The sequence below is a fragment of the Sus scrofa genome, chromosome 2 (assembly GCF_000003025.6).
Source record: "Sus scrofa isolate TJ Tabasco breed Duroc chromosome 2, Sscrofa11.1, whole genome shotgun sequence".
Lineage (NCBI taxonomy): Eukaryota > Metazoa > Chordata > Mammalia > Artiodactyla > Suidae > Sus > Sus scrofa.
The window spans coordinates 22,624,349-22,643,506 of NC_010444.4; positions in this window are offsets into that span (position 1 = coordinate 22,624,349).

The following is a 19,158-nucleotide window of genomic DNA, read 5'->3' on the forward strand; positions in this document are numbered from 1 at the left end:
TTGAATAATATGACTCTCAAGGGAAGCCTATAAAGGTGTCTGTGAAATAGAAGAGTAGAGTGGGGAACAGTGAGAGGTGGCCTGTAAGGTCATTCCTGTGTACTTCGAAGTTTCCATTGATCAGCATTGACAGGCCATTGATTGAACCTGCTTTCTGAGAGTTGATGGTATTCAGATCCACCCAACCTATGGAATAGTGAAAGCCATCTGGCTCTTTCAGTGCCATGAACGCTTATCTCTGGCTTTTCAGGCAAAGCATTCTAACCAGTTGAGATTAATCTCAAGGACAACATGCTCCATCAGTCAGGACATTTAATTTACAAGTAAACAGGCAACAATGGAAGAAAATTACAGGAGGATGGATTCATCAGGTATCCCATCTGTTGTCAGATACCGTTTTGTTTTGCTTTGCCTTCTCTGTCTACGTAGGTCCTTTTAATTTGCGTATAATTTCCAGTTTGTGATTAAATTCTGAGACCCCCAAGAATATGCCCATACAATATAAATCTACACTAATTTTTCTGCACAGATTTAGTGCATATTGGGGTGGGGCTGGTAGGGGAAATACATGGGACTTGTGTTTTTCAGTTCCAAATAGTAGAGAGGCTATTCAGGGGATAATAATAGTGCTATATGTTAAAAATGACCTACAATAATGAAGCACTAAACTCCTCTTAAAACCAAAATTTTTCTAGCACTTTTATTGAAAATCTAAGATGTGCTGATAGTTGTGTTTTTCTCTTTAAATAATTCTTTTTCTTAATTTAAAAAACATTTATTACTCAATGAATTTATTATATTTATAGTTGTACAATGATCATCACAGTCCACTTCTTTAAATAGTTCTTAAAGGAGTTCCACGATGGCTTAGTGGGTTAATCCAATATGTCACTGCTGTGGCTCTGGTCGCTGTTGTGGTTCAAGTTCAGTCCCTGGCCCGGGAACTTCTGCATGACGTGGGTGCTGCCAAAAAAAAGTTCTTAAAATCATTTTCCTTTTTCAGTCTATGAGAAAGCATCTTGTGTTTTCAGATGGTTTCAAATCAGTGTTCTGATTATCACCACAACAATCTGTGATCCCTATAAGTTCCTAGACTTTATTTTCCTCATTTAACACACATGGAAAATAAAGTTTAGAGATTTTAAGGTGGATATTTCATAATCTAATAGCAGAGCTGTGACAGTGAATGAGATAACCTATTCCAAATACTAAAGTATTTTCATCTTACCCAAAAGAATCAGTGTTACACAGTGGCACTTCACTCTCTTCTTACTGCTATTTATTAGATGAAAAAAAAAATTGTTAAAAGCCAGGTCTTTATTGGAAACAATCTGGATAATTGTATCTCCTATAATGACAGAACAACTTTAGAGTAAAGCCATCTCTTCTTCAAGGAAGCATTGAACACAGATTTGTCACTTTAAAATGTAGTTTAGTGAATTCATAAATCTCAAGTCCTTTTTAAAGAATTTATTGGAAATCAGATGGCTAAAATTTTGTTGAGAATTTTTGCATCTATATTTATCAAAGATATTTTCTGGTGATATCTTTTGTTTGGTTTTGGAATTAGGTTGATTGTGACATCATAGAATATCTTTGGGAGTGTTCCTTCTCCTTCAACTTTTTGAAAAAGTTTAAGGATGTTGGGTATAAGTTTCTTTTTGTATGTTTGGTAGAATTCACCTGCGAAGCCATCTGGTCCTGGACTTTTATTTGTAGGGAGTGTTTTATGACATTTTCAATTTCATTCCTAGTGATTGGTCTGTTCAGTTGGTCTGTTTCTTCTTAATTCAGTTTTGGCAGGCCGTAAGCCTCTAGGAAGTTGTCCATTTCTTCTAGGTTGTCAAATTTGTTAGCATACAATTGTTCATAGTATTCTCTCATGGTTTTTTGTATTTCTGTAGTATTCATTGTGACTTCTCCTTTTTCATTTATTATTTTGTTCATTTGGGTTTTTTCTTTCCTCTTCTTGGTGAGTCTAGCCAGAGGTTTGTCTATTTTGTTTACCTTTTCAAAGAATCAGCTCTTGGTTTTATTGATTTCTTCTATTGTTTTTTTAATCTCTATTTTATTGATTTCCTCTTTGATCTTTATGATTTCCTTACTTCTGCTGACTTTAGGTTTTGTTTGTTCTTCTTTTTCTAATTCATTTAGGTGTTGGATTAAGTTGTCAATTTGAGATTTTTCTTCTTTTTTGAGGAAGGCCTGTATTTGCTATAAATTTCCCTCTGAGCACTGCTTTTGTGGCATCCCATAGATTTTGAGTGGTTGTGTCTCCATTATCATTTGTCTTGAGGTATTTTTTAATTTCCTTCTCGATTTCCTCATTGACCCATTGAATTTTTAGTAGCATGTTGTATAGTCTCCATGTAGTAAGTTTTTTCTCATTTCTTTTCCTGTGGTTGATTTCCAGTTTCATGCCATTGTGGTCTATACTCAACTAAGAAATCTAGGTTCAAGGAAATTAATGAAGTTTAAAAAGTACTTTAAAGACCACTATAAAACTGTCTTTCATTCACAGAAGCTTGGAACATTTTTGTAATTTTTCCCTTTTGTTTTTTCAGTGATAAGATCTCCTGAAAATATCTTTCCTGCATGTGAAATTTATTCTAAGAGGTATACTAATGCAACTCTTATTAATACAAAAAATTCAGAGATCTGATTCTGTTCTGTACTGTTACTTTGTTTCTGACTCAAACTGTTCTCTTAATTTCTAGAAGAAAAGCTAATACAAACATAAAACTTAATTTCCATTAATCTTAATATTCCAGCAAAAGTTTTCAAAGCTAAAGGAGCACTAGGTTCCTTCAATATGCTGTTTGTATAGTAAAATTATCTTTACCTCTATACAATATCTATCTCCCTGAAAGTGTGTATATAGCTTATAGTTATAGCTAATAAAATATAGTTGGCACAAAAGCAGAGTTGGGGAATCTCAATTATGTGATCTTACAGTGTTTGAATTTTGTCAGTTGACTTGAACAAAAGAATCATTTTAAAAGCACTAGTCACTTTTTAATGGAACCCTGCCATGAATTCTTTTGTGATGTGAATAACCCCTTCCATAACGCAAAGTCTCATTCCCTAATTCACATGTGTAATCAGCTTTCACTAACTGAAGCACAGCTATACAGGCATGACCTTATCTTTGTAACAGCTGTCAAATAAATAAATAAATGCGTATTTGCAGTAAGTTTAATACTGTCCCCCCTGGTCCAAGTGCAGAGGTGCACACTTGCAAAAGGATAGCTCTACACAATGTGTCAGACAGGTAAACTCCTGGGAAATAACAGTGTCAGATCAGCCCAGCATGAAGTTACCAGCAAAGAGGGCTCTTTTTGAAAATCTAGAACTACTGAGCTGCAAATGCAACTGAATTTCAATCATTGGCTTCAGCCTTTGGAGAAAGAAGCATTGTTTTGTTGTGAGCTTTTTCTTCTTCCATTTATATACAGGAGACAATCACTGCCAGTGTCATCAGCATGGAATATGAATGACAGTGATGTGTGAATACTGAGATGAACATACCAATGACAGTCACAGTGGGGGAGGCAGAGGAAGGGGCAGTTTATAGGTGAGACGCAGCTAAAAGTGACAGGTTTTGGCAACAAAATAGATGGATGGAATGAGAAAAAAAGGGAGACCCTAGAGTATACAATTTAAGAAGTGACAATGCATAGGGAATAGTCTTAGAGGAAGAGTGAGTAGCTCTGCCTTGATATTATAAAGAAATACATGCATGTATGTCATTTACCTGAAGCCTTTATTCATATAAACTTGAAAATTATAGCAACTAAACTGTAATACCCAGTATTATGAAAAAAAAAAACCCACTGTTTTGTAAATAAAAGTGTATTATTTTTCTCTATTGCACTTTGAATGTTCTCTAAAAATAGAAGCCTTGATCCTTTAGGAAATTTGGTCTTTGCAGACTTTGATATGGACCAAATAGGAGGCTGATCGTTCCTAGTAAAAGAAATGATTCTGTTATGAAATGGAAATAACGGCTTCAGAGAACATGGCACTAGACAGGTATAGGCATGTAGAAAATCATGACATGACTTCATTCTGGCAGAGAAAAGCTTATCACAGAAAAATTGGAAATCTCGATCTTTCTTTCTCCTCCCTCTCTCTCTCTCTCTCCCCCCCTCCCCACCCTCTCTCTTCCCTTCAACATGAAGTGGCATAGAGCAAAATGTTTCATGTCAAAAAGAGAGCTTAGCATTTCATGGTTAGATGTTCAGAGTTAAGAACAGACTACCACAATGAAAGGATCACATTTTTTAGCTGAAGGATACATTATTTGGTCCACTACTGTTGTTTCAAGATGAGGAAACTAAGTCCCAGGAAATAGAAGTGATATGTTGTGCCTTACCAGGGGTATGGCATCGAAGCATGTATGATTTAGGCATCTGTCATCTTAGAAAACTAAGCATATTTTAAAATTTATCATCTTTAGAGAAGCATTTGTTGCATTGTGTGTTCATGTACTTCTCTGGTCTTTCTAGCCAACCTGTCAGCCCACACTGCTGAGATGGTCTGAGAGGCATAATGTGAGCCAGCAAACTGAAGCCTGGGGCTTTGAACTGGTAAAATGTATCCAAGCATTGTGGAAAAAGTTGATGTCCAGTAGTCCAAACAGATAAGTGATAGGCCTAGAATGTGAATCAGCTTCTGTGTTGTCAGACATAAAATGAAAAGAAGGGACCAGAATCTAAGTAGGAGGATCAGCAGTTCCTGCTATGGCAGGTGGATTAAGGATCTGGTGTGGCCACAGCTGTGATGTGGTGTAGCTCAGATTTGATCCTGGGCATGGGAACTTCCACATGCTGTGGGTGCAGCCAAAAAAAAAAAAAAAAAGTAAATAGGAAGATCAAACACATAACCTCAAAACGTCAGATAGGTGGATCCAAACCATAGCCCCATAGCAATATGATAATTGCTTTAGGGTAGATAGTGCTAACTTTTATCTTTCTTTGAAAGATTTTCCTCAGTATGGGTTCATGAATGCTGGCAAGCAAATATTGCTCTCTGGGGCATGGCAGCTCTTGACAATCTATGATGAATACTCTGCAACAAGTATGCACAAGTGCAAATACCCACCCATTAGTAGAATTCACTTTGCCTCTTAAAAAGTGTTTTTTTATGAAAAGTCCTAATTCTTTAAATGAAGGTGTGTATAAGTATGCAAACTGGAGACATTTGAAAGAATTAAATTGTTTTATGCAAGAAAAGGGGTTAGGGAACATAGGCATTCTGGAAGCTGAGGAAAGTTGCAGGGGGATGCAGGATAGCAGTAGTTTGGGGATAGGAATGGAAGAGTCTTTGAAATAGAGAAAGAAAAATGTAAGATAAGAAAAAAGAGAAAGTGGCAGTGTGTTTCATAGAACTTTGATTTATTTTTGTACTGTGGGTCGTAACATCATGCTTCCCTATGTATTCTCAAGGAACCCCTTACTAAAAACAATGCTTTGGGATTGGGTTTACATTGCTTATTTGGCTATAAGGAGGTTGCTGAAGCAATTTTCCAGGTGAGGAGAAACATGAAACCTGAACGACAAAGGGCCTGTCTAGAGTCAATCATGTGTTATTGTCGGGGAGACTCTAAGAGAAGAGTCATGATCACTGGTTTTGTTTGTTTGTTTGTTTATGATCACTGTTTTTGACAACTTATTTGTATCTTCATGTATTACACAAAATGTTAGTTAAGCATTTTCTTTGTCTTGAGATTTTAAAGAAAGCACTTACTTTATATTAGCAAACAGCTATATGGAAATATTTGCTTAAACTTTATACCTTATTTATTGGGTACCCAGATATGTAGAATATAACTCAGGGAAAATTACTTTAATAACGGTATAGAGTTTGGAGGAAAAAAAAGATAACCATTAGACATTTAGTTCCCTTGCCAGTTAAGACTCTTAGGAATAGCTGTGCGATAAGCTGTGTTTAAAGACTCAAAGCACAGAGGAGTTCATTGGTCGGTGCCTCAGGAGTGAAATGGAATGAGGGGTTACAGCGTCCTGATCCCATGCTTCCTTACCACGAAGAAGAAAATACCATCCTGAGTTCCCGCTGTGGCGCAACAGAAACAAATCCAAGGAACCATGAGGTTGCAGGTTAGATCCCTGGCCTTGCTCAGTGGGTCAAGGATCCGGCATTTCCGTGAACTGTGGTGTAGGTCGCAGACGTGGCTCGGATCCTGCGCTGCTGTGGCTGTAGTGTAAGCTGAGAACTGTAGCTCTGATTAGACCCCTAGCCTGGGAGCCTCCACATCCCGAGAGCGTGGCTCTGAAAAGCAAAAAAAAAAAAAAAAAAAAGGAAAGAAAAAAATACTATATTAAGCAATCTTGTAGAATCCCCAACTTTTTAAAGCTACACATATATTACCATGAATTTAAAGATCAAAGAGTCACAGTTCCCTTAACACCTTTTCTTAATATAAGGACTCATAGTTTTGAATTCACTATAGATTAGCACCTTGACAAATGTTTCCAGGTAGGTGTGCACAGAGGTTCTACATCCAAGAACCATATTTTCGCTATTAATTTCTTTAAGTTGTACCCCGAACCAAAGTTTTCTAAAAGTTTGAGGAGAATCTCTCAAAATAAATTATGACTGATAGAAAAAATAGTACACGAAAGTCAAAACTGTTGGACAAATTTCTTCTGAGATAATGTTGTAGAATTAATATACATATGTATCTGTCAATATATTTAAAATTATATATAATACATTATAAAAACATATTCTAAAATGATCCCATGGAACTGTGTTTTTTAAGGCTAAACAACAGTTCCATAAGGCTATTTTTTTATGAGATAGGGGAAGTTGGAAAAGCGTATGCAATAACAAATTTATATTAAGAAAGTAAACCATAACAAAAGAGTGATAACACTCCCCAAACATACATATACATACAGAACACACGCACTAAGTAAATCTCTACAAAATCTTTTTGGCTGATGGAGAATTTAGTATTCAGTAGTATTAAAATATTTAGTATTTATACTTTTGTGCGACATATTTGTTTACTTAAATATTAAAGTGTGACTTTCCTATGTATGCAATATCTTTATGTAGTACAAGATAAATCACTATTTCTTTATCATATCATATGTAATAAGCATTTCTTAATGATTTTAGGTGACTATATTTTAAAGGACATCTTGACATTCTAAATATTATTAGTATTATAAACCAAAATTACTTTTTTCATCTCCAAACTTGTTATTCTTTCTATTTTCAATATTGCATAGTGAGTATTTATTCTGGTTCTGAAATCTAGAAGTGAGAGATTTGTTAAAGTAAGATTGTTTCTATGTGACCTGAGATCCTCAGATATCATTACATGTTGCTCAGAATTAGGCTGCAGATGTAACTTTATGTAAACAAATATATATTTCAAATTTCCATGCAAGTATGCCTCAGAGAATTCTGCTATCTACCAATCTCCATCAAAATCCTTCATTTCTCTGCAAATGTAGCCACAGAAAGTAGGTAGAATATGTAAATACACACATGGCAAGTATAAGGCCTGAGTTTCCTCATAGAATCACTAGAAACTTCTAGATAATGAGACCACATATAGGTCTGGACCTGACCAAAGTTGAGAAAAATCATGCAGTTTATTGAATGAAGACAAAAGAAAAGAATAATAGAGTTTGGAAACAATATAATGCTGCCTTAAAACATATAGAGGATAAATATTAAGACATTATCAAGATTTAAGTGTAAAACAAAAAAATAAATAAATTGTCTCATTATTTAAAAATATTTAAAGCCTAACCTCACAGGAGAAACTCATGAAACATTTCATTTCTGATGGTCATAGGTATTCACTTAAGAAAAAACTAGAAGTAATTTTAGATATTGTAAAGTGCCATATTAATAATTTTGATAAGGATGTCAAGTATCAAGTTTTTCCAAATAGAAAATCATTGCATTTTTATATTTTAGGTTTCATTTCTGGTATTGGTAGTGAATTACTCATAAAATAATTTCCCCTCAGTTCCTTTTTTTTTCATGTGGATCACATGACTAAATATCTCATTGAAGTATCAGCATTATTTAAAAAGAGATCAAGACTACCATAAAAGCTCAAGAATTCTTTGCATCACATGGGCCATACTTGGCATGAGGGAGCGGTATACAAAACTGAACACTAATGGTACTTTAAAATGTTGGATTAGCGACTGACATTTTTCTTCATATCAAATTAAGACAAAAAATAACCTGTTTTCAGGATGAAATGTGTCTTTTACCACCAACTGTCAGTTTTAAAAATTGCATGTTTTATAAGATCTAAGAGAAAATCTGAATTTTCTAATCACACAGCACAATTATATTGGAGAAAAAAAGAAAAGATATTAAATACAGAACCTTTTCCTTTCTTTTCAAATGTTGTAATGCAAAATAAAAGTCTTTTATTTCCTGCTTAGGTTCATGGGTTTTTCAAAAGAAATATGCTCAAATATGTAATTACCCTATTTTTAGACTGCCAGTGTAGGATGAGGGGACTGCTTCAGTTATACAGATTCAGAGTAATATTAATTGGCTAAAACAATGTTAAAAAATGACACCTTGCAAGCAAGCAAGGCAGCAAGTGAGGCAAACTTGATAGCTCTGTGTGAAGATTTAAAAACATTGAAGAACATGAAGCTTCCAGTATCAAACAGAGAGATTACTGAACATTACTTACATTTCAGATTTGTATTGAAAAATACTAAAAAATAAAAGGTAGTGATGGTTATTGTGAGATTTTGTTGAAATAATCTTTACTCAGTGACCTTTTATCTCAAATACATGAAGGCATTGAAAGGTTAGCAATGATGAATATAACATCTATCAGTTGTTATAAAATAGATAATAGATAATAAAATATATTATTCCTGTTACTTATTTTATTTTCTTTCATTGCTGCCTTAATCCAAGTATGTTTTAAAGGGACAGTCACCAAAGCTGGTTTCCTAACCTATAGAGTGTAGTAGCTTACATGAAATAATAAAAAAGCAGGTACCAAGTTTTTTATTCTATATCATAAACAAAATATATAGGCATGTATTTAAAATTAATGGAATAAAGCTAATGCTTCATAGAGCTCTTACTCAGATGGGCGCTAAGGATTTCCCTAAAAATGAGTCCTTACGGTCAGGTGTCTTTATAAAAGGTACACAAGCGGATATTTTATTATTTATTTATTTATTTTTGCTTTTTAGGGCTGCACCCACAGCATATGGAAGTTCCTAGGCTAGGGATGGAATCAGAGCTACAGCTGCCAGCCTACACCACAGTCATAGCAACACAGGATCCGAGCCACATCTGTGAGCTATACCACAGCTCATGGCAACGCTGGATCCTTAACCCACTTAGGGAGGCCAGGGATCAAGCCCACATCCTCATGGATCCCAGTTGGGTTCGTTAACCACTGAGCCATGAAGGGAACTCCCAAAAGCAGGATATTTTAATCACAAAAGTGATTAAGAAGAGTTCCTAAGAAGAATCTGATTCAACTTCCATCTGTCACACTCCCTGTCAGGTGACTGATGTTACAATTAGTATGAAGAGGTAATTAAAGAAAACATCTGAAAGAATATTTTTAAAATAATATATAATTATAATTTATTACATTTGATACTCTTCTAGGGGCTTTGGAGATAATCTCATTTATCTTCCACTAAAATACTGTGTATCACATAGTCTTATAATTAACAGAAATTATTTTTGGAATAAAGGTAATTGTTTAATTTATTAATCAAGGTACAGAAACAGGCTATATTATTTTAAATGTCTGTGATGCTTAGACTTTTGGCTTTGATGGAATTTTTCATGACAAATTACACAGAATTTTTTGTTGTTGTTGTTTTGTTTTTTAGGGCCTCATGTGCAGCATGTGGAAGTTCCTAGGCTGGGGTCAAATTAGAGCTGCAGCTGCTGGCCTACGCCACAGCCACAACAATGCCAGATCCCAGTCATGTCTGTGATCTACACCACGGCTCACAGCAACCCTGGATCCTTAATCCACTGAGCGAGGCTAAGAGTTGAACCCGCATCCTCGTGGATACTAGTCGGGTTCGTTTCCGATGAGCCACAATGGGAACAGAAAATTTATATATCATCTATTTTGCTCTAGCCAAAAAAAAAAAAAAAAAGTGAGAATACCAGAAATACATGTAGGTTGTCAATTCTGAGGAATTTTGAATGGTAGAAAGCAGGCAGGACAGCTCTAAAATATTGTCTATTTTCTATCACTCAAAATTATATAGTACATATATACACATATACATATATGGTATTTATCTATTTATCTATCTCACGTATAAAATAAAACATCAGAAGCAATTATGAGTCTTTCCGGGGAAAAACGGAGACTGCTTATCTGGAGACAGTCCATACGCAGGACAGTGTCTTCCATTAACACTTAAGAACAGTATGGAAACCCCAGATAGAGCTGTGTCCATTTCCCTTTTCTCTGCAGAAGATATCTTAAAAAGTGGGTTTGTGCTGGAAGAAGGTTAATAGTAGTATTAAGGTTAAGGAGAGAAACAGAAAAGAACTTCCTAAGATTCCACGGCAAATGTAGAGCTGGGAAAATTTTTAAAAATTATAGCTCTAGCACCAAATGAAGTACACAAAAGCACGTCATATGCCACAATTTATTTTTAATTTACTTTTATCCAAAGATTTCCCTCCAGCAATTGAGGTCTCCCTACATTTGAGGAAATGAAAGATTAAGTATATGATCGTTGTAACTGTTGAAACACACACACACTCATAGAAGTCAAGACTGCACTCAGCCTGTGGGAATGGCGTGGGGAATGGAAACAGTGGGAAGCTGAGAAGGCTTTTCTTCTTTTTAAAATATCTGGTAATATTTTAAAATGTATCACTCTGTATATTGCTTCTGTTTTGTTCCTTCCAATTTCCTATATTCATATTTGTGTCCATTTAGAAGACTGTCTCCTAAGACGTTGCCTTAGCATATGACCACTAGGGGGCGCCCTCATTGCACATATTGCTGTACAATCAGTACAGCGGTGATCTTGACAGGGAGGGCAGTGAGATAAATTTTACTTTTGACTAATTTCAATTCTAAATTTGTTTTTCTATTATAATGTTTTTAACCTTTGACCTGAGGATTTGATATCAGTACATTCTTCACTGTGAGACATAAAGCCACATTTTCTAAGTGCTGTTAATATTCAGACAGGTTGAAGTGTTTCCTGAAGAGAACAGAAATCTGTGCTTAAGTAGTTCCTTCTAATTTTGCCTCAGTTTTCTGTTCTGTTCAGGAAACATTTAAACCTTCATGGCTATGTTGCATCAATTATTTTCATTTCACATAGTTGTTTACACCTATTTTCTACCAGTTTAAGAAAATACCCAAAATTTATGTAAGCTGATTACAATATATATTACAGTATTTAAAATATTCAAAAATTTAACGTGAAAATAAAATTTGTTAGTCCATTTAATTTAAAATATTAAATTTTACTCTATTATTGCTAGTGTAAAGAACTGATTCTTTTTATCTGTTAATCTTAACTTGCCATTTTATACATTATTAATTGTGCATTGTCATTCAAATTTTATGCTACATTTACACTTGCTAGTGACAAACTGCTTGTCACAATGTTCTAGTATGGCTTTCCTTAACAAAATAATGAAATAACAACTCATTGACATTATATGAAAATACTGAATGTTATATTTCTGTGAGGGCAACGAGATTAAATGAACTCTGTTGCATATATTTAACCACTTATCAATGCAAAAATTTAGAATCATTATTAAGTTATTGATAAAACATCATAGATACAGTCTTTGGTCTTATACAATGTTGGGAAAAAGTTTGAACAACTTTAAAATTCAGAAAATAGTTAGTGGTGTATTGTCTAGATTACCCATTGAAGTGATCTAAATCTCTGACAATCTTTTGAACTGTATTGAAATTTTGTAAGTTGCAGAAAAATGATAAAAGCAAGTGATTCCTGATCATAAAATGAAAATTGTATCCAGTGATATAGCCCTGAGGATAGGCCTTTTTGAAAACCCATTTACAAATTTATTTCAGAATTTGTTTCCTATGTATGTGTGAATCTTGGAATTTTCCTTTGAACTGGTTTTAATGGGTTACACTTTCACTATTGAGTTAACATATTTGGCACATGTTCATATTATATTTTTCTAAGTTATGATCTTGTCATTTTCTAACAATTATCTGTTAATATGTTTATTAATTAAAATAAGAGATGATGATTCAGATTATCAGTATGGTCAGGTTCCATTAAAACACACACTACAACGTTTTAAAATAATTTTTATTAAAAAATGTCAACTAAGATGTTAATTCTTTTAAATATATGAACATATAACCTTAGTTTCACCAAGAAAAACCTTTTAACAAGTCATTTCTCTACTCAGCCATGGGTTTGAGAGCTCAGCTTTGCATAGAAACACTAATACATCACCATGATCAATATATGTCATACACATCATATTTTCAATAATTTAGAAAAAATGCATATAAATTTTAGTTATCAGAATTATACATAGATAAGGAAAGATGTAGACATTTATATTAGTACTATTTCATTGTAATACAATCATATTTCTCCTTTCCCCTCCTTCCCAACTTACTCCCTTCTGAATCCTATTGCAGTAAGTCTAAAGAGTAAATGTTATGGTACAAGTATAGGGGGATTTATTTCCAGATATCCTCATGTTTGTTTTTCTGACACCATAGTTATGTTTTGATGTATGACTGGGCAAAATATAAGCATATCTACAAGAATAGATCCTCAGTGTTAAGGTGTTTTTTTGTGAGTGCCTAAGAGCTTATTCTCCCTAGGGATGGCTTGCATTGCAGAGCCATTTTTGAACTTTCAGCTTCAAAAAAAAGCTATTCCTTCTAAACTGAACTATTCTTGAGCTTTAATATATGACAGCTCTACTGCCAAAGTTAGATCTATATGGCCTGTGGTTGCTGGCTGAGCAGCATTAACGTTCAAGCCAATAGGGCAGTCGCCCATGGCAACAGTCTTTTAGAGAGCACTAAACTATCACTGGGCTGCTAAAACATCACCGGAAGTAGGAACTGATAAAGTGTAGCAATCATCCCAAGAGGATGTTAAAATGGAACTCTTAAAATTTGTCTCTACTGAAGAGAAAACACTTAGTGGCACGTACTCCGCATTCTAAATTAAGTACAAAACCTCTGATATAGGACTTGCAAAGCAGGTGCTGTTCAAATAGCCACTTAGCCCAGTAGTTCTCAATCAAGAGCAGTTTTGTACCCTAGGAGATATTGCTGATGTCTTAGAGACATTTTTGAGGGTCAAAATTTGAGTTTTTTGGAAAGCTGCTACCTGCTACCATCATTTAGCATGTAGAATTGGAGATGTTAAACATTCAGTAATGCCTATGATAGATTTCTATTAAAAAATTAGCAGCGGGAGTTCCCACTGTGTCTCCACGGTAACAAGTCCAACTAGTATTTGTGACGACCCAGGTTCGATCCTGGCCTTGCTCAATGGGTTCAGGATCTGGCATTGCTGTGAGCTGTGGTGCAGGTCTCAGATGCCACTTGGATCCTACGTTGCTGTGGCTGTGGTATAGGCTGGCAGCTACAGCTGCAATTCGACCAACTCCTAGCCTGGGAACCTCCACATGCTGCTAGTGCAGCCTTAAAAAGACAAAAGCAAAAACAGAAAAATTAGCCCAGAGTGTTAGTAGTGCTGATATTTAGAAACCCAGGGTTGGGATAACAATGATCTTTTTATGGACGTATAGTTCACATACAATATTAGATTAGTTTCAGGTGTACAGTGTAGTGGTTTGACATTTACATACATTGTGAAATGATCACCATAATAAGTCTAGCAGCCTTCTGTCACCATATAAAGTTATTACAGAATTGTTAACTATATTCCCTATGCTGTACATTACATCCCCATGACTTATTTTTTATGACTGGAAGTTTGTATCTTTTATTCCCCTTCAACTGTTCTCTTCATTCCCCACCCCATTCCATCTGGCAGCCACTTGTTAGTTCTCTGTATCAGTCTATTTTGTGTTTTATTTTTTATTTCTTTTCATGGCCGCACCTGTGGCATATGGCAAGTTCCCAAGCCAGGGATCGAATCCAAGCCATAGTTGTGACTTACACCACAGCTGTGGCAATACCAGATCCTTTAAGCCACTGCACTTGGCCAGGGATCAAACCTGCAACTCTGCAGCAGTCTGAGCCACTGCATTCAGATTCTTAACCCGCTATGCCACAATGGGAACTCCTGTTTTCTGTTTTACATTGCACCTATAAGTGAAATCATAGGGTAGTTTTCTTCCCCTGTCTGACATATTTCACTTAGCATAACATCCTCTAGATCTATCCATGTTGTTGCAAAATGGCAAGATTTCATTCTTTTTATAGCTTAGTAATATTCCATTGCATATTTATATACCACATCTTCTTTATCCATTTATCTATTAGTGGATACTTAGGTTGATTCCATATCTTGACTATTGTAAATAATGCTGCAGTGAACATAAGGGTGAATATATGTTATCAAATTAGCTTTTTCAGTTTCTTTGAATAAATTCCCAGAAGTAGAATTATTATTAGTGATACTATTTTTAACTTTTTTTTGAGGCGCATCCATACCGTTTTCCATAATGGCTGCACCAACTTATTCCCACCAATAGTGTACAAGGATTCTTTTTTATTCACACCCTCACCAATATCTATCTGCTATCTTTTTGATAATAGTCATTCTGATAGATGTATGGTGATTTGATTTCTCTTTTTGATTCTAATTTGCATTTATTTCCCTAATAATTAGTGATATTGAACATCTTTTCATGTGCCTGTTGGCCATCTTTTTTCTTTGGAAAAATGTCTATTCAGATCTTCAGGTCATTTTTAATTCGGTTTTTTGTTTCTATTGAGTTGTCTGAGTTCTTTTATATTTTGGATTTTAACCTTTTATCAGATGCATCATTTGCAAATATAATTTCCCATTCGGTAGGTTGCCTTTTTGCTTTATTGAAGGCTTCCTTTGCCGTGTTTTCCTTTCCTAGTCAGATATAGTCATATTTGTTCATTTGCTTGTTTTTTTTTTTTTTTTTTTTTTTTTTTTTTTGCTGTTGTTTCCCTCGCCTGAGGAGACAGATACGAAAAGATATTGCTGATATTGATGTCAAAATATGTACTGCCAGAGTTCCCGTCATGGCGCACCGGAGATGAATGACTAGGAACCATGAGGTTGCAGATTCAATCCCTGGCCTCACTCAGTAGGTTAAGGATCTAGTGTTGCCGTGAGCTGTGGTGTAGGTTGAAGATGTGGCTCGAATCTGGCATTGCTGTGGCTGTGGCTGTGGCCGGCAGCAACAGCTCTGATTAGACCCCTAGCCTGGGAACCTCCATATGCCACTGGTGCAGCCCTATAAAAGGACAAAAGACAAAAAAATATATATACATATATATATTTTTAAATATATATATATATGTACAGGCTATGCTTTCTTCTAGATGTTTGATGATTTCAGGTTTTATGTTTAAATCTTTAATCGATTTTAAGTTTAATTTTATAAATAATGTAACAAAGTGATTTGGGTTCTCTTTTATACGTATCTGTACAGTTTTCCTACAGTATTTTCTGAAAAGACTATCTTTTCCCCATTCTATATTCTTGCCTCTTTTGTCATGGATTAAATGGCCATATATGTGTGAGTTCATTCCTGGGTTCTATATCCTGTTCCATTGATCTATGTGTCTGTTTTTGTGCCAGTGCCATACTGTTTTGATTAGATTTGTATACTTTGAAATCAGGAAAAGTGATGCTTCCTGTTTTTTCCTTCTTTCTTAGGATTATTTGGCTATTGGGGTCTTTTGTGATTTAATAGAAATTTTAGAATTATTTTTTATGGTTCTATGAAAAATGCCATTGTTATTTTGATAAGAAATGCATTGAATCTGTAGCTTTCCTTGGGGATTATGGAAATTTTAACAGTATTTATATTTCTAATCCATGAGTACAGTATATTGTTCCACCAAGGTCCATTTGTGTCACCTTCAGTTTCTTCCATTAATATCTTATGGTTTTCAGAGTGCAAGTCTTTCCCTTTCTTGGTTAAATTTATTCCTAGGTATTTTATTCTTTTTGATGTAATTTTAGCTGGAGTTTTTCTTAATTTCTCTCTCTGACAGTGTGTTGTTAGTGCATAGTATGGTAATTTCTAGAAGTTCCTAGTGATACTTTATACTGTCATGAAAATCATTTGAAACTTCCAAATAAGGCATAAAAGTGGGCAGCAAATCCTTTTAATGCCACATGGGGCTAAAGTCAGTTGATAATTATCTAGGGGAATGTAATTAAATCAGCTTATAGCTTACTATTTATTAAAGGTCCCAAATTCCATGTTGACTTGTAGACATTTTGGCCCAGTAGGGACACAAATAATTTCTCTCTGCCTAAACTGATAGCCCTAAAGATTTATGGCCTTTTAGACATACACCAGTTTTGTATCTAATCCAGAAATCTTTTTCTAATATCATGTATATATACCTAAGCCATCAGACTTTCCAGACCAGTTATAATATCTTCTTTTTCCATCTTTAAATGTGAGTTAAGTAAAGCTTTGATGGAGTTTTATATTTATCAGAGTCATGATGTTTACCTTTTTGAAAATTACACTAATGATGTTAAGTTTAAGGAAAATACCTTTTATAGCCACTCGACCAAAAGATTTTTATTTTAATTAGGAATGATTATTAAAATTGTGTCAATTTCTTATTCATAACACCTATCAATGTGGTAATAAAATCATCTTTTTCATATTTTAAATAACTCTTAAATTAGTGAAATATTACCAATAGCTCTTTTAATGTTGAGCCACCCTTATATTTATGATATAAATAATATACTTTAAGGGTATTATTTTAATATACTCCTAGGTTCAATTTGGTAATACTGATTTAGATATTTTTGTGTCTTTATATCTGTGTATGATTCCATCCTAACAGGTATTCATGTGTGTATGTGTGTCTTATTTTACATGGAGGGATAACAGTAAGTATATTTTTCTAGAACCTCCTAGTTTACCTCTCAATTTACGGTAAGCCCCTCAAAACTTTTTTCATTTCAATTTATGTAAATTGACTTTTTTATTTAAAGGTACATGTTTTACATAGAATTTTTTTTTTTTTTTTTTTTTTTTGTCTTTTGTCTTTTGTCTTTTGTCTTCTTAGGGCCACACCTGTGGCATATGGAGATTCCCAGGCTAGGGGTCTAATCGGAACTGTGGCTGCCAGCCTACTCCAGAGCCAAAGCAACACCAGATCCAAGCCGCGTCTGCGACCCACACCACAGCTCATGGCAACGCCAGATCCTTGAACCCGCAACCTCACAGTTCCTAGTAGGATTCATTTCCGCTGCACCACTATGGGAACTCCTAGAAGTTCATTTTTATAATTACTTTCATGAGATGTAATAAACTTTTCTTTAAACTTCTTCAGAGGGTGACTGTCTAGATGGTTAATATTCTGTTTTTCTACTTTACTTTAAAATATTAATTAGATTTAATTTTCCTCCATGTGATATTCTTAAAGTCTATGATATATATATATTTGTGTGTGTGTATTTTTTTTTTTTTTTTTTTGTCACCACAGCAGTGACAATACCATATCCTTAACCCAGGGAACTCCTCCATGTGATATTCTTAATTACATTCTTTCTCACAAATCCTTGCTCTACACAGTTGTAAATATTTAAGGCTTGTAGTGTCTAGTGGACAGAGAAATTAACGTGCTATTTTGCCATTCTCTTTAACTTTATTTGCATTTCTAATGTCTCTGGCCTATCCCTGATATTTTCCATCTTTTTTCTTTTAATTGCTTTGAGTTGGTGTCATTCCCTGGAAAAGTAAAGTGACATAATTCCACAGAAGGATTGCTGACTCCGAAGTCGCATTATGCTTCATATCATCACATTTTAAAAGTAACAATTAGAAGTGATGACAGGATGTTCTACAAAATATGTATCACCTCATAATGAAGCAGACATACTAGAGAAAAGCCTTGACAAAATGCCATCCATATTCCCACAATAACTCCATGCCTAGATTTTTCATGCTAGCCAAAAGAATGTTAACACATAGTTAACACTTGGAATTGACATTTCTGTGTTGAATAATTACCTTGTTTTTAGCCAAGATTATTTTAGTTGTAAGTAACAGAGACTTATTTAAAAAAATAATTACCAAAAAACCCCAAATGCATGGATACGTTATAGATTTCAACTGCAGGAAGCTTCTCCTGGGATCTGTGGTCAGGTACTAGGAAGCCATCAGTAACTGACACATTTCCTCTTCTTTTTTTTCTTCTCTCATTCATGGAAACATATCACTTATCTCACCTGTCTTTTTTTTTTTTTTTTTTTTCCTATATGCTTCACTTATTTTTCTGAAGAATGTTAATTCTCTACTTGTCCATACCAAAAAAAATCCTTTTACAGGTCCTGTGTTCATGAGTGACTAGTATTCATTCATAGGCTTTTTTTTTAAAAAAAGTGCACTGGAAAAGTTGTAGGGGCCAGGGATAGTTTATTCAGGTCTATTGTAAAGGGAAGCCAGATTGACCTCAACTTTAAAGAAACATGGATAGTTTTAAGTGCTGGGGTGAGCTTGTGGAAAAATACTAGAGGATGTTATCAGTAGGAGTATAGGCCTGGAGAATTTGTTGAGCATGAGTTATTCCTGAATTTACAAGTGTTTTTCTCAGTGATTAGGCCCTGTATGTTTGCTAATTGGTGCCCATTGAAATTAAGCTCCTTACCTTGCAAAACAATGGGATATAAAGGTGCTTTCTTCCCTGATGTTTGCATTTCAAGTGGGTAACTCTCAGGTCTTGGAGAAAAATCTTTCCTGGGTTAGAAAACTGGCCGGGGGATTGGGAGGTTACTGTACCTTTCAAGGGGACAGAAAAATAATTTTAAATTACAAGTTTTCTAAAGTAAGTGCTCTGAGGAAAGGGAGATCAGCAGCCCATAGTCTGGGAACAACTTTGCTAATGTTTAGTCAAGCGAGGGAAATATTAAGTCCCTTTTAAGTCCAAAGTTGCAAGCATCTTTCAATCAGGGTTCCGGTTCTCAAGTGAGTAAA